The sequence below is a fragment of the Schistocerca cancellata genome, chromosome 5 (assembly GCF_023864275.1).
Source record: "Schistocerca cancellata isolate TAMUIC-IGC-003103 chromosome 5, iqSchCanc2.1, whole genome shotgun sequence".
Taxonomy (NCBI): Eukaryota; Metazoa; Arthropoda; class Insecta; order Orthoptera; family Acrididae; genus Schistocerca; species Schistocerca cancellata.
Genome location: NC_064630.1, coordinates 191848559 through 191868664, shown reverse-complemented (window position 1 = coordinate 191868664; position 20106 = coordinate 191848559). Strand labels below are relative to the sequence as shown.

Sequence of the window (20106 nt, the reverse complement as noted above, 5' to 3'; positions counted from 1 at the left end):
ACCATCATGGCAGCCGGTCAGGGGGTTGGGATTGAAGAAGAGAAACCAGGATAGGAAAGTGGTCGCTACCACAAAGGTCGTCGTGGACCCTCCAACTGAGGTATGGAAGAAGACCTGGGCTACTAAGAGAGAGGTCGATGGCTGAGTATGTGCCATGAGTCAAGCTAAAATATGTGGGAGCACCAGTGTTAGAGGCAAACGTCCTGCTGTGCCAAGAGAGCCTCAACGTTCCTACTGTGGCCCGAGATCCGGGCCCCACCCCATAAAGGGTGGTGGGCATTAAAGTCCCCCAAAAGGAGGAATGGCAGGGGGAGCTGGGCGAACAAGGCAGCTAGGTCGGCAAGAGGAACAACCTCATCCTGCCCGGATTCTAACAGCCACAGCCTCGAGAGCCGTGTGAAGTGGCACTGGGGCACTAGGAACAGTGGCAAGGACATAAACACAGACACCGCCAGACATCCTGTCGTGTTCTATGCGGTTCTTATAGTAACCCCGGTAGCCCCAGAGGGAGGGGGTCTGCCGAACAGGAAACCAAGTTGTTTCCTGTAGGGCCAGAAAAGTGGCCGCAAAGTGGCACAAAAGCTGTTTCAACTCAGCAAGGTAGTGGAAAAAACCACGGCAATTCCATTGAAGGATAATGGTATCCAACTGTGAAGACATGAAAGAACCTTGGGGGGAATAGGTTACGCCTTAGAAGCACTCGCCGCCACCGATTGTGAAGTAGCCCGATCAACCTCCATAGGAGCTGTGGGTCGAGCAACATCTAGCTCCTGAGTGGACACTAGATCCGTTTGTCCTTTGGTTTATCAGGCTGGGTGGGCTTTTCCGACCCAGTCTCATGGACCGAGGAAGACCTGGAAGCTCTACGGCCCTCAGGTGGTGGCTTTTTCCACCACTGGCTGACATCTGGAGGGGCAGTAACCGTCAAAGGGAGGGCACCAACCGATCCCTTATGTGCGAGGGGAGCTGGAGGAGATGGGCACTTCTCCGGTGCAGAGGTGGGGACTGAAGTCCCCAAAGGAGGAGGGGTTGTTACTCCCAATGTTGATAACAGGGAGCAATGGAAGAGGGTGTTCCCCCAACTACCTGGGGGGCAGGAGTAGACGGCCGGGCTGGAGGGCCCTCAAAAAGCGGCTGAGCCTGGGGGCTTGTCGCCAGGGACGGCGACATCAAAGCTGCTGTAGCAAACATCGATGAAATCCGCACAGGGTGAAGCCTCTGTGTAAGTGAGCCTGTCCAAGGTCTTGTACTCCATAATCTTCCGTTCTTTTTGGAAAACTGCGCAGTCTGACAAGCAAGGTGAATGTTTCTGTCCGCAGTTGACACAAACAGGGGGTGGCGAACATGGGACGTTGGGGTGGGAGGCACGTCCACAATCCCGACAGGTTGGGTTGGCGTCACATCTTGATGACATATGCCCAAACCTCCAGCACTGCATGGGAGGAGGGATGTAAGGCTTAACATCACATCAATATATCATCACCTTTACCTTCCCGGGCAGGGTGTCTCCCTCGAAAGCCAAGATGAAGGTGCCGGTGGTAACACTACTATCTTTAGGGCCCCTGAAGACACGTCGTACAAAGTGGACACCGCGCCGTTCCAGATTTGCACGAAGCTCGTCATCAGACTGCAACAACAGGTCATGATGAAAAATAAGTCCCTGAACCATATTGAGGCTCTTATGAGGCATAATGGAGACTGCAACATCACCAAGCTTGTCACAAGCAAGCAATGCCCATGACTGTGCTGGGGATGTTGTCTGTATGAGGACTGCTCCAGACCTCATTTTAGACAGGCCCTCAACTTCTCCGAACTTGTTCTCCAGATTTTCCACAAAAAACTGAGGCTTTGTGGTCAGAAATGAGTCCCCATCTGTTCCGCTGCAAAGCAGAAAACAAGGAGAATACGTCTCACCGCGTAATTTAGACCGCCGTTCCTCCCCTGGTGTGGACAGGGAAGGGAATGGGTGGGGGTCATACTGTAAAGCGTTGAACTTTCCTTTCTTAGAGACTTGTGCTTGCGCACTATTCGTATTTCTTTTCATGGTGGTCCCATGAGTAGCTAGGGGAAGGAATGTCCACCTAGACAGAGCCCTGCTTGCCTGGGTAAGCCTAATGGTTTCCTACAGGGCTGTAGTGTGGTGGAAGGAGGTAGAACAGTGGGTTGCAGCTAAGGAGCTTTCTAAGGTGCAGAGAATGGCCTGCTTAGCCATAACGGGTGGAATTAGCAGCACACCGACCGCTGGGATGGAAGCGGTGCTGGACATGCCTCCACTACACCTTTAGGTCAAGGTGAAGGCACCAGGTGGGGCACACAGGCTTAAAAATGGTAAAAACTGGATCTCATCGTGATATCCACAGTCACACACTAACAGAGTGAGGGAGGTATATTTAGCAATGGCTGGGGAAATGCCTGCTGCAATAGGGTAAACCTAGTGTGGGTCCCTGGCCTCTCAGGGATCTGTGGCAATGAACAAGCCAACAGATTTGCCAGGATGGGGGCAATGACTCCATTTATTGGACTAGACCCTGTTCTGACCATCACCAAGGCTAAGAACAAACTATAACTACGGAACTGGCTTAAGAAACAGCACGTAGAATATTGGACCAAGGTCCATAAACAAAAACATGGTAAGGTAATGGTGCCCAACCCATGTTTTAAAAGAAGCTCTGTAATCCTGGGATTGAACAGGAAACAGATCAAACTCATGACTGGACTGATGACAGGCCATGGGAATTTCAGAAAACACCTACACACAGTGGGTATGACAGAAGAAGACCCTAAAAGTACGATCGTTGATGAGGGTGAAGAAACTGCATCACACCTAATCTTCAAATGCATGGCATTGGAGAGCAAAAGATACAGAATCTTCGGGATAACTAGACCTGAAGAAATTGTATCTAACAAAAAACTGGTAGAGGGACTCCTTGCACTTTTTAAGGGCATTGGTTGGCTTTACTAGATATATATAGGGAGTGACACCACACAATAAACTCTGTTTCGGTGTGGGCAGTGGAGGGTTAGAACTAAGCTGTTTAAGCTTCCCTGTCACAATCAAATCAAATCAAATCAAATGGAGACAATTATGGAGTTTCAAAAAAGTGATCCATTAATTTTGTTGTGTAACGTAAGTATTCTGTGTCTTTGCAGTAACCAGGAAGGCAATCAGTTTCAACAGTGGATTTGGGGTGTGGCAGTTCCTCCTGCTTTCAATTTTCTTTGTTTGTTGATTATCCTTGGTGTCCAAGTACTGTGTTGCTACACTGGCCGAAAATAATGGGTTGTGGATTCCGACACTGACTAATGCAAATTATGTAGCAGACAGGTGCACAGTTGTGTTTCATAATACTTTAATTTCACTGTTCACAACCCCCCCCCCCCCCCCCCATAATACACAGTTATATGGCCAGTGCACTAATGTTTAACTTGTGATAAGCCTCATTAATAGTTTGCAGGTGAAACTCCACATACTGCTACAAGCAGCAAAATCTAACCACGAAGTTCACAGTTCTTGAAGAATAACCAGGTATGTATTTTAGCAGTCACTGCCATTGGTTTTCACTCAGGCTAATTGTTTAACACTCATTCCACAGTTAATCTGAAGCATTCTTGTTATTCTAACCAGCACAGGTTACTCGTCTGACACTCGGCTGTGGACTGACTGTCTCATAACCATAAATCAGGGCCCTTATATACCATCGCAATAATAGTTACTGAAACTACAGATTGTTTAAAGTTAAATTTACAGAAATTACAATTAAAACTTAACTCATTAAATTAACTGAATACATCAAAAAACTTCGTCTTTTTAGCAGTCTCTTCTACTACAAGAGTTAGGCCGAATTGTTTGTTTAAATCATGAAATTAATATATATATTTACCCAAACAATACTTTTGACAAAACAGTTAATTTTTTGAATTAATGAGGGGCAGGTTTTGCTAACATGTTTTTGAATTGAGCTAAATAGATACTTAAAGATCGCTAGCATTTTGTCTTCCAAATGTTTACAGTTATTATTGAATTTATATTTGTTTATATGCCAACACTAGAATTTAAGTTACAAAACAATCACTGATTTTGTCCTATAACAAAAGATACTAACTAAGAATGGTCAAAATAAAATAGAAAATCAATTACATACACAAAGCTAAGCACAAAATTAGATCTGTTGTTATGATCTTTAAAACTGAAGGTCAAACTTTCTCTTTTATGAAAATGCAGATTATATTTGTGTATGTTAACGGTACTTAGTAAAAACTGAAAAAAAAAACAAATTTAAAGAGGCAGATGGCAAAACAAGAGGGAAATTAAAATTATCCCAGCTTGCTTCATCACAGGGTGTGCATTTGCCTCACACTATGCAGCTCCAGAACATGCTTCATGTGGATTCCTGAAGCCCCTGTCACTCATGAACAACTGGGGAAAGACATTCCATAGCCAGACGAGCAACAGTATGGTATGCTGGTGAAATGGGGGGCCGAGGATCTTGTATGCTTGATGCACCACAACTAGTGCTACAGGTAACTGACAGCATTTACAATAAATCCTCCTGATGGCTTCCTGTACTTTCACAGGGCAAGTGGAGTGGTTGATGGAGCCCAGAAATGTTAGCCATCAAGTTTTCTTCTTCTCTGTGATTATTTATCAAGTTTTGCCTCTCTCAATTCAAAAGGCGTGACATTTCCAGTTGCTGTGGTACCTGAACTGTCACAGAACCGCACACCTAATCCAGAGTGCAGAGCAACATTCATCAATCTACCAAGGAACAGCCAACCTTTTAAGATGACATGAGGTCTGCTGGAGGCATGGTGGATCACAAGTGTGATATGATCCACCCCTTCCTTGATGTTGCCAGAGCATTCAAACATAGCCAGCCGACTGCAAGCGTCCAGGTAGCTCTTACTGATCAGACAACTTGGCAGCTCTTTTCAAGGATTGCTCCACCTAGTAGGTAAATCCACAGTGGGAATCAGTCGCTGGAACGAAGGTCAATAGCAACTTCCCACAGAGCAGGAAGTGTGAGGCCTGCAGAGCAGAAAGAGAGGACTGCAACTGCAGATGGTCAAGCAGCAGATTGAAATAAAAGATTGGCTGTGCTAAGGTGCAAAGCCCATGAGACATCAAGAAGGTCTCCAAAACTATGGCTGTGGGGAAAGTAGAGTTTGAGACCTGTAATATGTTATGGACAGAAGAAATGTCAGTAGAGTTGGTCTATATGATCTGTGAAAACCTCAGAATCTGTCACTTGTGCTGGTAAATACAGAGAGCATATAGTGATCCTTTGACCCACAGGAAAGTCAACTGCAGCTGTTTGCATTTCAGGAGCCAGGGATATGGGACAGGAGTGATGTGTTATTGATGAACTGAAACACCTGCCCCCTCTTTTAACTAATTCCCCAGTCAGGTCATCCTTGTGGCAGAGAATATAGCCCGAAAGCACACGCGAGTCAGGAAGTTTAAAACATGTTTTTTGTAAACATGAGCAATGGAGACATTCCTGCAAAATGGGTTTCAGTTCCTTCACATGTGTCGTGAACCCATTCATGTTCCATTACAGTACAGAAGCCAGGTATTAGTGAGGAATTTCTTTCACCCTTTATCTCCATCAGGATGGGGATCCTGCAATGGTTGGAGGCTTACTCCAGAGGCTAGATTGTTGCCTCAGGCAGACTTCAAATTCCATTCTCTCCAAAGGCCAATCATTAAAAAAGGATGGAAGAGTGGGATTAATGTCCCGTCAACATAAAGGCCATTAGGGACACAGTACAGCTCGGACTGTGTAAAAGATGGACAAGGAAAACAGCCATATACTTTGCAAGGAACCATCCTGGCATTTCCTGGAGTGATTTAGGAAAATCACAGAAACTCTAAATCTGGATGGCTTGACATGAGTTTTTGCCCTCGTCCTGCCAAATGCAAGTCCAGTGTCCTAACCACTGCAACACTTCACTTGGTGCGAATTATTAAAACTGTTACATGTAACAACTACATGGTCTGATAGTTTACAACTCATTTTCTTCTGTGGCTGTCACATCCCAATTGAATCAGTTGCCAGTGGAGATTTCATTGGGACAATGTTAGTTGCAGTGGTAGTGGCAGTTCTGGCCTGGCTACTGGTGTCTGCTTGCAGAGGTGTCAGAAGCTATACAACATCTGTAAATCTGGCCTTTTCTTATGTTCTGGAAGGAGCTCTAGGCTTTATTACAACACCATCTTTACAACTGCAACGAATGCAGTTAGTATTGTAGACACCAACAACCTCCATTTGCTTCCAGAATAAGCTTTATAAGAGCTAAAGCAAAGTAAGTAATTAAAGTGGGAGGCTACACAGCCTTTCAGCTATTTTTGGCATCACCATATGAAGTATGCTTTGTCGTTTTTAGCTTCTGTACCTTCCTTTGTTCAAGGCAGACACAGTAGTCTATTCCAGACAGTGTGATCCCATAGCAATTAACACACTTCAGAGGAAATTAACAAACAATTCCATCGCAGGCAGCATTACCACCTTTGCCACAAGTGGCTTCTCCTGTTATATGCTAGACTGGTGCATCCAAAGTGATGATCTTCAAAACAGCACACTGGGTTGGGGATGTAAGGCCTCATGTTTCAGCAAATAGAACCTGATTTTATATGCTATGGAAATGTTATGCTACTGAATTTCAGAATAACAGAAACCGATTTAACCAGTTCACCATCTGTTTCATTGTATTTTGCATGTCAGTGACACCTTGTTGGGACTACTCACCTTTCAGTTCCTCAGTGAGGAAATCTATAACATCCCTGCATGACCGAACAGCTCTGCTGGAGTCCAAGGTGCTGTGGAGCTCTGTTTCAGAGGCATATTCCCCCAAGGTATTCAGCTGCTTGGAGATGCATCAGTTGTCCATACGTTTCAACCAACAGTGCTCCATTTCCAATCACTTTATAGATTTTAAAGTGCCACTAAATGCCTGTAAAACCCCTTTAAATGCAAAAATGTTGAACTTTCCCAAGGCAGCCACCTTTCTTTTTAACTATTAAAAACACATTCTGTCAAGCAGCAAGTGTTCCGTTATTATAAATGGAGTTACTCTGAATAATCCCTTTGTCAAGATGGCTGGCTACACAAGCCATCTTTTAAGGATGGGCATTCATAGCCACCAGTGGCATACCTGTTCTGCTGGGAGTTGATAGGGATAATTTCGATGGTTCCATCAGCACAAGCAGAGCCCCACTTGTCTGATCAAGACTTATTCAACTGACATGCGGCATGTTCCCCAAAAGTTGCTTGCTAGAAACTGTTTCATCCTGTTGCTGTTTCTTTCGCCCCTTTCCTTTTTGAGAGTTATACCATCCTCGCACTCTGACTGGTTTAGCAAAGACAGCCATTTTTTCCGACACACACAGGTTCTCAGTGAAGCATGCACAGAACTTAACAGTTACAGAGGACTGGTGGAGACTACCAGCCTCAACCCACGACAACCAGGTTCATGCAGCCCAGACCCAGCAAACAAAGGTTGGGGTCCCTGAAGTACTTGCCATTTAGAATGATCTGCGGCATATGTAAGTTTAGTTAAAATACCACAGAAGGGCAATCATTACTCCACTTCCCTCCATTACCAAACTGGCAATTCCTTGATGCTCCAAGATGTGTCCTTTTAGTCAAGTTTTGCTCTTTTCCATTGTTCAGCATTCTTCTGTAGCACCACATTTTAAAATATTCCATTCTCTTGCTGTGTGTTCTGTTTACTGTCCATGTTCAACTTCGATACAAGACCACATGCCACATGAATATTTTCAAAATACCTCCTCACACTTAAATTTCTATTAAATGTAAGAACTACACAGAAAACTTTGCCACAGATACAAATGACAGAAACATTAATTTTTTAATCTTCTCCAAACATGTATGGAAATTTTAGTCCACGATTTATGGTTCAAATGGCTCTGAGCACTATGGGACTTAACTTCTAAGGTCATCAGTCCCCTAGAACTTAGAACTACTTAAACCTAACCTAAGGACATCACGCACATCCATGCCCGAGGCAGGATTCGAACCTGCGACCGTAGCGGCCGCGTGGTTCGAGACTGTACCGCCTTTAACCGCTTGGCCACCGCGGCCGGCAGTCCACGATTTATCTTCAAGCGTATGAATCATCTTACTGTATCAGTAGCCATTTCATTTATACTTTTGAATGGGACTGCAAAACAAAGAAATTTGTCTGTGTCATATTGCTTCTACATTCTGTATGAAAAACTTTTTTAGCATGTAGGCACCTAATGCAGAACAATCACATTAAGTATTATTTAAAAAATAAAAAACAAGCTTGTAGCAAATAAATAGATCATATAAAAGCCAGTTAACAATCTACGAAACTAGAGACTGTGTGTAATTTGAGCTTTAAAATTTTAAAAGTTGAGTTCAAATTTCTTGGAAAATGTTTATTTCATAATTTTAAATCTGAAATGGTCCCTTGAAACAATCTGAGGAACATTAAAAAACATAAATCACCAAAATTAAGGTAAATCTCAAAATTCAATTCTATTACAAACCATCAACATGAATCTACAATACATGTAAAATTCATTTGAAATGTCACAAAGCAGTATGACGTCACACACTGGTCACCAAAAAACAGTGAGAGTGTCCCCATGTGATCTTGCCATATATTAGTAGTACTTTAGGACTACCAACAAAAATGTAGAAATGCAGGGTGTTTCAAAAAGACTAACCTGATTTCAAAATGCCAATTTCTTGATAAAACCATATCATAAACATGGGATGAATTGCAAAATATTCGCAAAATCTTAGTTTTAGCTATGCTATTGCACATGCTCTGTGTGTCCACCAGCAGCAAAAGCATTAACAACATCTAGACAATAGCTAAACTCATCACAAACTTTACACAATTATGTGATTTTACAGAAGTTATGGCGGTTCTTACTTTGTTCTCCACTTCCTCTACATCACGAGATAAAGAAGAAGAATACACTCTCCTTCAAATATCCCCACAACAACAAAAATCACATGGGGGTCATGTGAGGCAATCTTGGAGGCCAAGAATGCAGGGCAATGTTTCTGGGTACCGTGCACCCAATCCAGCATTGAGGCAGTGTCACTGAGAAACTCATGTACATTGTTGTGCCAGGGAGGTGGAGCTCCACCTTATTGGAAAATGTGGACAATGCAATCCTCCTGAAGTGGAAGGATTTGAAGATAGCTCATTCCAGTCATTGTGTTTTTCTCTAAAAAGAAGGTACGTACACTTTTTCACAAGAAATGGCACCAAAAAAATTCAGTTTAGGTTAGTCTCTTCTCTGCTCAATAATGTCATGAAGAGTTCTGGAGTCCCCCCATATGCACATGTTGTGTCAGTTTACTTTACCATCAACATGAAATTTGCTTATCACTGAAAATTAACCACAGTAAAATTTAACTTCTTCCGAGTCCTCTTAACAGAGCATTGCTGAAGTCAAGCCATTTCCTTTTATCACAAGCTCAATGAACTTGCACTAACTGTACCCGTATCATTTACAGACCAAATGATGCCTTAACACTAGCCAGACAGCTGTATGAGGCACTGCCAGTTCTCTGCTTGCACAGCGAATAGACTTTCATGGACTCTGCTCAAATGTTTGCCAAATTCTTTCCACCGTATCATCAGAAGGGCAAAGGCGATCTAGACTCTTAACTTTGCACAACTTTCACATCTCTTCAAATTGGCAATACCAATGACAAATTTTTTTGGGTGCAGGTGGATCAACGCTAAAACACTGACAAAAGACGCTTGTCTGAAATCACTGATTCATTCTTTGCAAACTGCAGCAAACAAGAGGCCTTGTGTTGATAGGATACCATCTTACTTCTGACTGACTGCAAATTGAGAAGATGCACCAACTGACATCTAACAGTTATTTTCTGGAACTCTAGGCCATGCCTATCTAAACGACACACATTTCCTTGGGAGCACATTCGACACTTCGTAATTATTGTGGTCAGGATCATGTCATTCTTTGTGAAACACACTGCACATATATGGGAGTAGACACAGAAAGAAACTGAGGCACCAAATTCTCCATTGTTGTGCACTAATATATTAAATTGCATACTGAGATGTAACAGCTAGGACCTTACCACTTCTTTAAAGTTTGTTACCAGCAGTTTCTCAATCACATTAATTAACAAAAACTAATAGCATTCAACAACAATCCTAAGTGAAACCAAATATGGGCAGTATCAGTAACACTAAACTTTGGGAACTCTAATGATGATATAAACCTACACACTGAATTCCTAATACCCTTTAAGCAATCACCATCATCGTTGGTAACACGTTCAAATCAGAGGTGATTTGAGAATTATTAAAATCAGTAAAATTCAATTACAATCATTACTGAAAATAAACTGATGATACTTAGTTTAAAATTAATGTACTTTAAAAGAAGCTAGGAACAGAATGCAATTAAAAGATGAGTAACTGTCTAATTACAAGCATTATCCTGTCTGTCAGCTTCAGTTATAAGAAGATAACTTTACTGTAATGAAGAGCATTTGAATTGAAGCTAATAAATATGCTAGGAAGAATTTATATCCTATATTTGATGAATAATCCTCTAAACCATAACATGTATTGTTATATTTACATATCTGATTGCACTGGTGTACAAAATTAAAGCAAAAAAGGAAATTTTGCAAAGCTATGTTTATTTTGTCACAAAACAGCGTAAACAGGTGATAGAAAAGTAGAAACAATGTAAAGAATACAGAATGTACACAACCGCAATACGCTTAACGGCAGACAAAAATGTTCTTCATTTTTTCCATCTTAAAGGATTTGCACATTCATTCTGACAACTAGTTAATGTGCTCAGTATGGGGTAAGACCACCTCTGGCAGCAATACAGGCCTGACAACGACAAAGCATGCTGTGGATGATGTCATCTCACGTTGAGGCACTAACGCTCATTCTCCCTACAGAGCTGCTCACAAGACTCAGAGTAGTTAGTAGATGCTGCTTGTCTCCCTGGCACATCTCAGACATGCTCTATGGGATTCAAATCAGAAGAATGAGTAGGCCATGGCCTGCATGCAATATCTTCTGTTTCAGAGAAAACATCAACCACCTGTGCCCTAGGATGAAAAGCATTATCAACCATCAATACGAAGTCTCGGTCCACGGCAACAATAGCACATGAGGCTCCAAGATCTCGTCATGATACCCGACAGCAGTTAAACCTTGTCAATTCACCCATAAAATTTCATGACTACGTGTTCTAGTGGTCAAAATAATCCCTGCCCATACCATTACGGATCCTGCTTGATATCTGTCTTATCACATTATTTGGCTCCCGAAATCATGTTACACTTTCCCTCCAAATGTGAACCCGTCGAGAATCCGTCTCCCAGACCAACTGGACTCATCTGTGAAAAAAATATTGGTCCACTCTTCAACCATCCAGGTGGCATTTACCTGAAAGTGTGCTAATTACAAAATACCAATAATACAACACTTCATTATATTTGTTCATATGTAAACATACATTCAGTAATTAACATCATGACAAAGTAAATCAAAGATATATTTATTTAAGTGATACAATTATACAGCTTATGTTAAAAATACAGTAGTAGCTTCTGCGCTTGTTTAGTTTCAGAGTACAGTAATTAGCATCCACAGTCAAAACATTGTTACTGAAACAGTCACATATTTTGGTAAACTAGCCAGTGTTATTTAATAGAAATTATTGTTCTATCTGAAGCCAGGTTCAGCTGCCAGAGACAGTGGTCATTTTGTGTGTGTGTGTGTGGGGGGGGGGGGGGGGGGTCAATTTTCCAACAAGGGCACTGTTGGCCAGAAGCTCATTTTGTGACAGTCTTTTTGTTATGCCTATCTGTGTCTCAGCATCTCCGCTATTTAGAGAGCAGCATCTACCCTTTTCTTTTCATAATATTGTTTCAGTGGAATGAATCGTATTCCACTATTCAGTTACTGAGAAATAGAAAACTTTAATTTTAACTAATGAAAGTACAGCAAGTAACGATAACTGAATGTAGTTTTAACTAATGTAAACTATAAAGGAACATTCTGAAAGCCATTTTAGTCAGTCTGTGAAATGTTATGAAACAAGTAAGATGTTTGTCCAAAAATGTGTCGCAGACAAATTACCACAAATCGTAATGCATACAATGTGTGGAGTTTTACCTGAATTTTGCATCCACGGCATCATTCTGCAGTTCAGTGATTGTTTTTAACAACTGACCGTAAAACTTGCATTTGATTTCTTGAACTGTATTAACATTGGACAGTGAAGAACTGTGTTATCATCAACTTATATTTACTGGTCTCATCACTTTCATTTTGATGTGACTATATACTTGGAAGCACAGTGTAACTGGTGAACATACTGATGATTTACTTGCCCCAAGTTAATTATTGTGAATCAACATGGTTATGTTAGGTCACTGCATTTTAACAATCATCATCATCATCATCATCTAATCACAGAACATCAACTGTGGCTAACCATTTAGCTGTGCATAAATTATGTTAGATGAGACACGACTTGGCCATAAACTGTAGGTTTTCAACAAGTGAAACTAAAGTGCTGGGACTGCAAAACTGGTGTGGACACCGTTATTTAAAATGGTCACTTTCAGACTACCACTTTTGAGCCAGATTCAATGATGGCACTGCTACCGAAGGGGCATTTGCACAGGTAAATAATGGTGAAGGGTTCACACCCACCGGGAAAGTTGCACGTAGTGGGAAGTTAAGCTGCTGGAGCAAAAGCCGAAAGCTAACTCCAAAAGGTAACAGAGAAGAGGTTCGTGCCCCATACTGGTGATCAAAGGAGTCATCGAAGAAGGCGGCACAGGATGAGTGGCCATGCATGGCAGACAAACGACATGCATATCTGCTGAACAGAAAGTCACAGCAGTAGGACAGCGGTAGTTTGGCAGCTTCTGCAGACATACTCAACTGGGCTACCATAAAGGGCGCCAGTGGCCCAACAGATGCCATGATAGTGCACAGTATTAAAATGGTGTAAGAGAGATGGACATGCAGATGCATAAACGAAACACCCATAATCTAGTTTTGAACGGACACGGGACTGGTACAAACAGAGGAGGGTGGTTCGATCTACTCCCCAGGATGTACCACTGAGTAATGTAAGAGATTGAGGGATCGCGTACACGGGCTGCCAGGTAAGACACGAGGGAGGACCAAGAAAGTTTCCTATCAACCAGGAGCCCAAGGAATTTCACAGTTTCAACAAAAGGAAGACCAACAGGTCCAAAATGTAAAGACGGTGGAAGAAACCAATTGCACTGCCAAAAATTCATACAAACAGTTTTCTTATTGGAAAAATGAAAGCCATTCTCGATGCTCCACGAGTGAAGACAATTGAGACATTGCTGAAGATGCAACACAATAAGACAAATCCATGGAGAACTGCAATAGATGGCAAAATTATCAACAAAAAAAGAGCCAGAAATGCCCAGTGGGAGACAGGCTAATGGTGATAGCAAAGAGGATGACACTCAGGATAGAACCCTGAGGCACACCATTTTCCTGAGCAACGGTTTCCAACAAGGCAGAACCCATACGTACCTTGAAAACTCAGTCTTTTAAAAATTCCTGAAGGAAACAGGGTATATGGCATAGGAAGCCCCACATGTAGGGAGTATGGAGGATAACTGTCCTCCAGCAACTGTCGTAGGCTTTATCCAAATCGAAAAACATGGCCACATTCTTTGATTTCCACACAAAACCATTCATGACATGGGTGGACAAAGGGACAAGATGATCAACTGCAGAACGGCATGCTCAAAATCCGCACTGTGTAGCAGTTAGAAAATATCAGCTGGGTATGAATCATACATTCCATCACCTTGCAAACACAGTTGGCGAGAGAAATTGGGTGGTAGCTAGAAGGAAAGTGTTTGCCCTTACCGGGCTTAGGGTATGAGTATGACAGTGACTTCACACCAGCGTCTGGGTAACTCTGCCCTCTGCCCAAATGCAGTTGTACATATGAAGCAGAAAGTGCTTGCTTGCAAGAGAAAGGTGCTGCAACATCTGAACTGAACATCATCTGGCCCTGGGGTGGATGATCAGGATGAAGTGAGAGCATAATCTAGCTCCCTCATAGTGAAGGTGGCAATGTAGCACTCACGATTCTGAGAAGTGAAGGTTATTGCCTGAGCCTCCTTCACTCGTTTCCGATGGAGAGAGGCAGGGTGATAGTGGGAGGAGCTCGAGATCTCCACAATATGGTGGCCCAAGGCGTTGGAGATAGCAATAAGGTCCACTATGACATTGCCTGCTTCTGTCAGGCCATAAATTGGGGAATGTATTCTGGTCCCAGAGAGCCATTAAAGGTTGGCCCACATGACAAAAGAGGGAGTGGAACCGTTAAAAGAACTAGTACATGAAATCCAGATAGCTTTTTTGCTATTCCGAAGAATGCGACGACACTGTGCACACAGCTGTTTATAATGAATGCAGTTTGCCCTCGTAGGATGACTGTTAAAATTGCAGAGAGTGCGTCTCCATGCGCGAATCGCGTTGTGACATGCCATAGTCCATCAAGGCAACGGACATGGTATTATGAATAGGAAGTGCAAGGGATTGAACATTCTGTGGTAGTAAGGATAACGTTTGTAAGACAGTCTACCTGGTCATCACAACTGGGGAAATGTTGTTCATAAGTCGCCAAGGAGAATTAAAGTCTCCAGTCATCCTTAGTAAGCTGCCATTTGTGTGTGCACGTAGGTGGGGTAGGGGTCAGCAAACAGACAGCACACACGAAATTGTTGCTCGAGTATGTGTCAGACAGAACGGACCACACATTAACGATAGGCAAGCTGGGCAGTGGAGAAGGATAGGTCCAAATAGGAATAAGTGTGCGTGGAGTCTGAAAGGAACACTGTTGCTCCTGTGTTGGGGTAAAGGAAGTTACGCTGATTGAGAAGGTCAGCTAAGAGAGCACTTCTCAGATAGGTTCTGGGAGAACCCCAAAATGGATGATGCTCATTAAGGTCACCAAGCAGCAGAAAGGGGTGGGGTAGCTGACCAATAAGCTGGATGAAGTCTGCCCTGGTGACACTGAATGACGGAGCGATGTAAACGGTACAAAAGGAAGAGGTCAAGTGAGGAAGGAAAAGGTGAAATGGAACTGCTTGAAGGCAGGTAGTTAGGGTGGTGGGTTGACTATGAATGTCATCCCATATGAGCAGCATGGAATGCTGTCCTCTGAGAGGAAGGGGGTGGGGGTGGGGGTGGGGGTGGGGGGGGGGGGTCAGGACACTGGCAAGAAATGTTTGAACTCAAGGCAGTTGTGAGGAGGCAATGTTTCCTGGAGGCAGAGAACAAACGGATGCTGCAATTCTAAGAGCAACCGTAAATCCTCTTTGTTTGATCAAAGGCCATGAATGTTTCAGTGAAGGAGAGACATAAAGAGGAAAGGGGAGGAGGGAAAAAAATGAAGACATGTCACCAAAGCAGCTGTCAAGTGCCAGCCTTCAAAGACTCACTACTACAGGGTGCACAGCCTGGAGGATACTTCTCCATGAGATCTACAGAGGCATTGGCATTCTCCCTCTATCGATTTGCAGAGTACAGGGCAAAAAAACGTCTGGCAGCGCACACTGACGACATGGAGGTTGGCCGCGCAAGAGTATCATGTGGCGACACCATAGAAGAGGATATCTAAGTCGGCAAAAGAGAAGGCCATTTGCCTTTGTTTGACTTCTTTGAGCATTTCCAGTTGGCAAAGGAAGACTCAGATGTTTGTTGACTGGAGGGGCATAGGGAGTCTTCGTGGGAGTATTTCTTCTGTCCTTTCCAGCCTACTGGTTGTGTAGCAGGTGACTTTGCCCTGAGAGGCCAATGTTTTGTAGCTTGTTGCACTGCTGGATGAGGAGATGGCGATGCTACCGTGACAGTGAGCGATTTCAGAACCCCAGTACTGAATCTGTGGTTGCCTGTCTGGATGGCTATGTCCTCCATGGAGTGAGATGTAGCAAGAGTAGTACTGTAAGTGCCAGATGATAGAACACAGGGTTTGCGACTAGCCAGTAACTTGCGAGTGACCGGGTAAGATACTTTTTCCTTTACCATGATCTCCTGGACAGACCGCTCATCAAGACACATGTGACAATCTCGAGAGGAGGTGGAATGGTTGCCACTGCAGTTGATACAGCAGTGAGAAGGGGGCGGACAATCACCCCCGTGTGCAACCCTACCACAGGTTACATATTTGATCGGGTGTCAAAAAGACATTCGATTGTGGTTGAAACCATGACACTGGTAGCAGCGCATCAGGTTCAGAATGTATGGTCAGACTGTGATAACTTCATAGCCTGCTGCAATCTTGGACGGAAGCACCACTCTATCAAAGACGAGAAAAAAAAAGAGTGTGTGGACACTAAGGATGCATCTACCTTTTTCCATCACCCAATTAACAGCAATGACACCCTGATCAGAGAGGTAGTTTTGGGTTTGTGACTCAGTCAGATTATCGAGCAGCCTAGTGTAAATAACACCATGGGAGGAATTCAGATTTCTATGGGCCTCGACACGAACAGAATAGCCGTGGAGAAGCAAAGCGGCAAGCAGCTACTGTTCTTGAGAATCAGAAGTACTCTCCAAAAGCAAAGTGTCACTGCGCAAACAAGGGCAGAATTTCATAGGGCCAGCAATTGCAGCAATACCTCTCTGAATAAAAAACGGATTTACCATTGCAAATGACTGACTACCTTCAGTACGTGAAACCATGAGGAACTGTAGGGCAGTTGGGAGGGTCTATGAATGGGGAACTTCATTCCATTTACGTTTGGTAGACGTGGACTGTGAAGATCATGACTGTCTCCTTGTGAGAAAATCCCCAATGACTACCAGTGTCTCTGATGGCACACTGAACCCCCCCCCCCCCCCCCACACCTCAGAGAGAGACTCACCCACCTTAAGTGACTGTTCACACCTCAGGTCATACTTCCCGAACACCTGACAGAGGGACCAATCGGCAGTTTGGGAAGGTAGCAGCTCCCTCCCTGGACCTGACCTGTACCAGGGGGTACATGTGACCCCTGTCTGTTGACCCAGGGTTGGGAATTAGACATTACCCAGTCACCTTTTAAGGGTAAGACGTATGGGCTGGACTTCAGGAGCTCAAAGGGAGGAAGAAGGAAAAGAGAAGCCTCAAATGCTGAAGCAGAGGAAGGAGAGAAGAAGGTGAACAAAGAAAGGTAAAACGGAACAAGAAACAGTGGTGAGATTGTTCTTATTTCAGCTACTGGAAATATGGAACACATTCCCTAAAACACCCCAGACATGTTCCCCAAGGCAGGGAAAAAGGAATAGCAAGAGGACAGACATGCAGCACAGAAGGGAAAAGATGTTGCAAAGGCGGGGTGCCATGGTAGCCAAACACGAACCTCCCAAAGAGCGGCAAGCCCCCTGGAGGGTGGTTTGGTTCCTAATGATTCTCAGCTCCTCACTTCAATGTCCCATCTTATGATTCAAATTCTTGTCTAAAAACATTATGAATAATTTGTAATTCACACTCAACTATTTTTAGCTTATTTAGATAATCATTTATAATCATTAAATGATGTGTTCTATCAGTTTATGGAATTTTAATTTGACATCTGGGCTGTCCATAAACAATTTTAACACATTTTTAAATATTAAGTGCAAAACAGGATTTAGCAGATTTTGAATCATGCCACTTGTAATAGCATGGCCAAGGAAAACTGATGTTATGGAGCATGTTTTGATATGGTCCTTTAACCAAAAGCTAATGTGAGTGTGCATCTGCCTCATTAATTTTTTTAATTCAATGTTTTGTAAAAGAGAAGGGTAATATTCTTTCCTCCTAAATGTTTTAGTAGAATATTTTTGAAGTGTGACCCAAGTCACAACACTGATATGCAAATGGTTTTCTTTTCACCACATGACAAATTACCAGCAAAAGCACTGTCAGGAAATATAATTCTGAAGACTTTATGAGCATTATTATTGATCTGTATGAATGAAGCTGCTTGACAGTTCTCAAAACCCAGTGTATTTCTCCATCCAATGTCAGAGGTATCCAGATAATTCAGTATTTCTTTTCCACTTCTTCTCCAGGTAGAAGATCATTATGTTGCATCCAATGGTTTGTTGGTTGATTTGGAGGGGAGGACCAAACAGTGAGGTTATTGGTCCCATCGGATTGGGGAAGGAAGTTGGCCATGCCCTTTCAAAGCGACCATCCCAGCTTTTGCATGAAGCAATTTAGGGAAATCATGAAAACCTAAATCAGGATGGCCGGACGCAGGTTTGAACCATGGCCCCCCTCATGCGACTCCAGTGTGCTAACCACTGTGCCATTTCGCTTGGTCTCTGATGCATCTGACTGCTGGGAAGAAGTTGCTGGCTCTGAAAAGAGTTTTAAATGCATTTTTTCTCACTGATAACACTGCTTTTACAGTGTCTTTTTTTGATGCTTTCAATAACCTGTTTGTGATTTCAGACCAGATTCTCCCACACTGGCAATTGACAAGTCTTTGTTGCATGGATTGCATTTTGCTTCATGTTTATCCTTTCCATTTGCTAAAAGGAATATCCTTATACAGTTCATTTTCTATCCAGTTTAAATTGATGACACATTTTCCACCTGGTGACTTATTTCAATTGACACAATATTCCTGGAAAAAATCTATCCAAAAATATTATACAATTGAATAAATAAATAATCTACTTACCAAGTGGCGCCAGGAGCAAACATGTACAAAAGTTAAGGGTATGTGCAAGCTTTCAGAGATGGCTCCATCTTCCGGCATAAGGGTTGAAAGGGAAGGGAGAGGGATGAATGAAAAGGGCTGGTGATGTTTAGGAAATGGAGGGAGATCCTCTCCATGAGTAAACCTCACTGCCATATGACATGTGAGCCATCTTCCACACATTTGTCTTCTCAAATGACCTCACAATGCATGTCACATATACTGTCTGTCTGTCTGTCTGACCATCCATGGCTGCAAGTACTTCCAGAGAGTGGTAGTATTCCCTGTCTTGTACTCACCTTTCCGGGTGGGATACACGTGTTTCAGCACGCATGGTTAACTGTAGCCTCTGTCCTTCGAAGCTCTGTCTCTCATTTACGACTTCCATACCAGATTTATTGAAAACTCTATCTTTGCATGTATTCTAGGTGGGCACCTCCTTTGCATGTTTTCGTTTGGGGGTTGTGAGCAATTGCATCCTACGACCCATAGCGCATGTTGTTAATGGTAATGGGCAGGTAAAAAGTAAGTGCATACTCTTATTATTCATGAAAGTCTAGTCCAAAATCATGTGCTACAAGACACCCACCCTATTCCAACTTTGAGAGCTGAATCCAAGATGGCGTATTTAAGAATGGCTGCCATGAAGAACAGGCACACACAAGGTGTGGCCCCATCTCTATTACCATTATCATACTTCTCATCTTCCTTAGACAAGCCATTTTCAAAATACAAGGTTAGATATGGACTTTGCCTACTGCTGTATTGCGAGCAGACCCCCACGCTAAATGTCGCCATCTTAGGATTGTGAAATGCCATAATTTGCACATACTGTTTCCTTTGCAGGCCTGATCACCTCTCAATGTCTTGTGCAAATTCTCATCAGGAGACCCTATATCTTCCCTTTCAAGATGAAGAGGCCTGCACCAGATGAACGGGAGTGGATAATGCATCGAAGTAGTTTTCAGATTGAAGAAAACAATAACAACAGTTTTACATTATGGGTCCACAACAAACTTTCAATCATGATGGCAACTGAGAGACAAGCACAATTTTAGTTCTTATCAAAAGTTCTCATCACAATGTTTGATTATATTTCTGTTCGTTTTTGTCTATTTTGCATTCTGAATAACTTTTGCTGTGTATTTAGTGGTTATTATATCGAATGTTTACCTATACACTAAATTTCCGATTGTTATTATCTATGTTTGACTTTTGTTAACATGTTGAGCTCAACATTTGTAACTGTGTGCATCATCGTGTATTTTTACACCTACCTTTTGCTATGAATGGTTGCATTACTGTCTTTAATCTTCAAAGTGAAGCTTTGTCATCTCTGCGTTAAATTTAGGAAATA

At 42.8% G+C, this 20106-nt stretch overlaps 1 protein-coding gene across 1 annotated transcript in view; it reads right to left on the bottom strand.

The window, feature by feature from the left end:
* Window positions 1-20106, bottom strand: part of LOC126187300 (protein-cysteine N-palmitoyltransferase Rasp) — a 186304-nt gene that overhangs the window by 127116 nt on the left and 39082 nt on the right. The gene's annotated exons all lie outside the window — the stretch shown is intronic.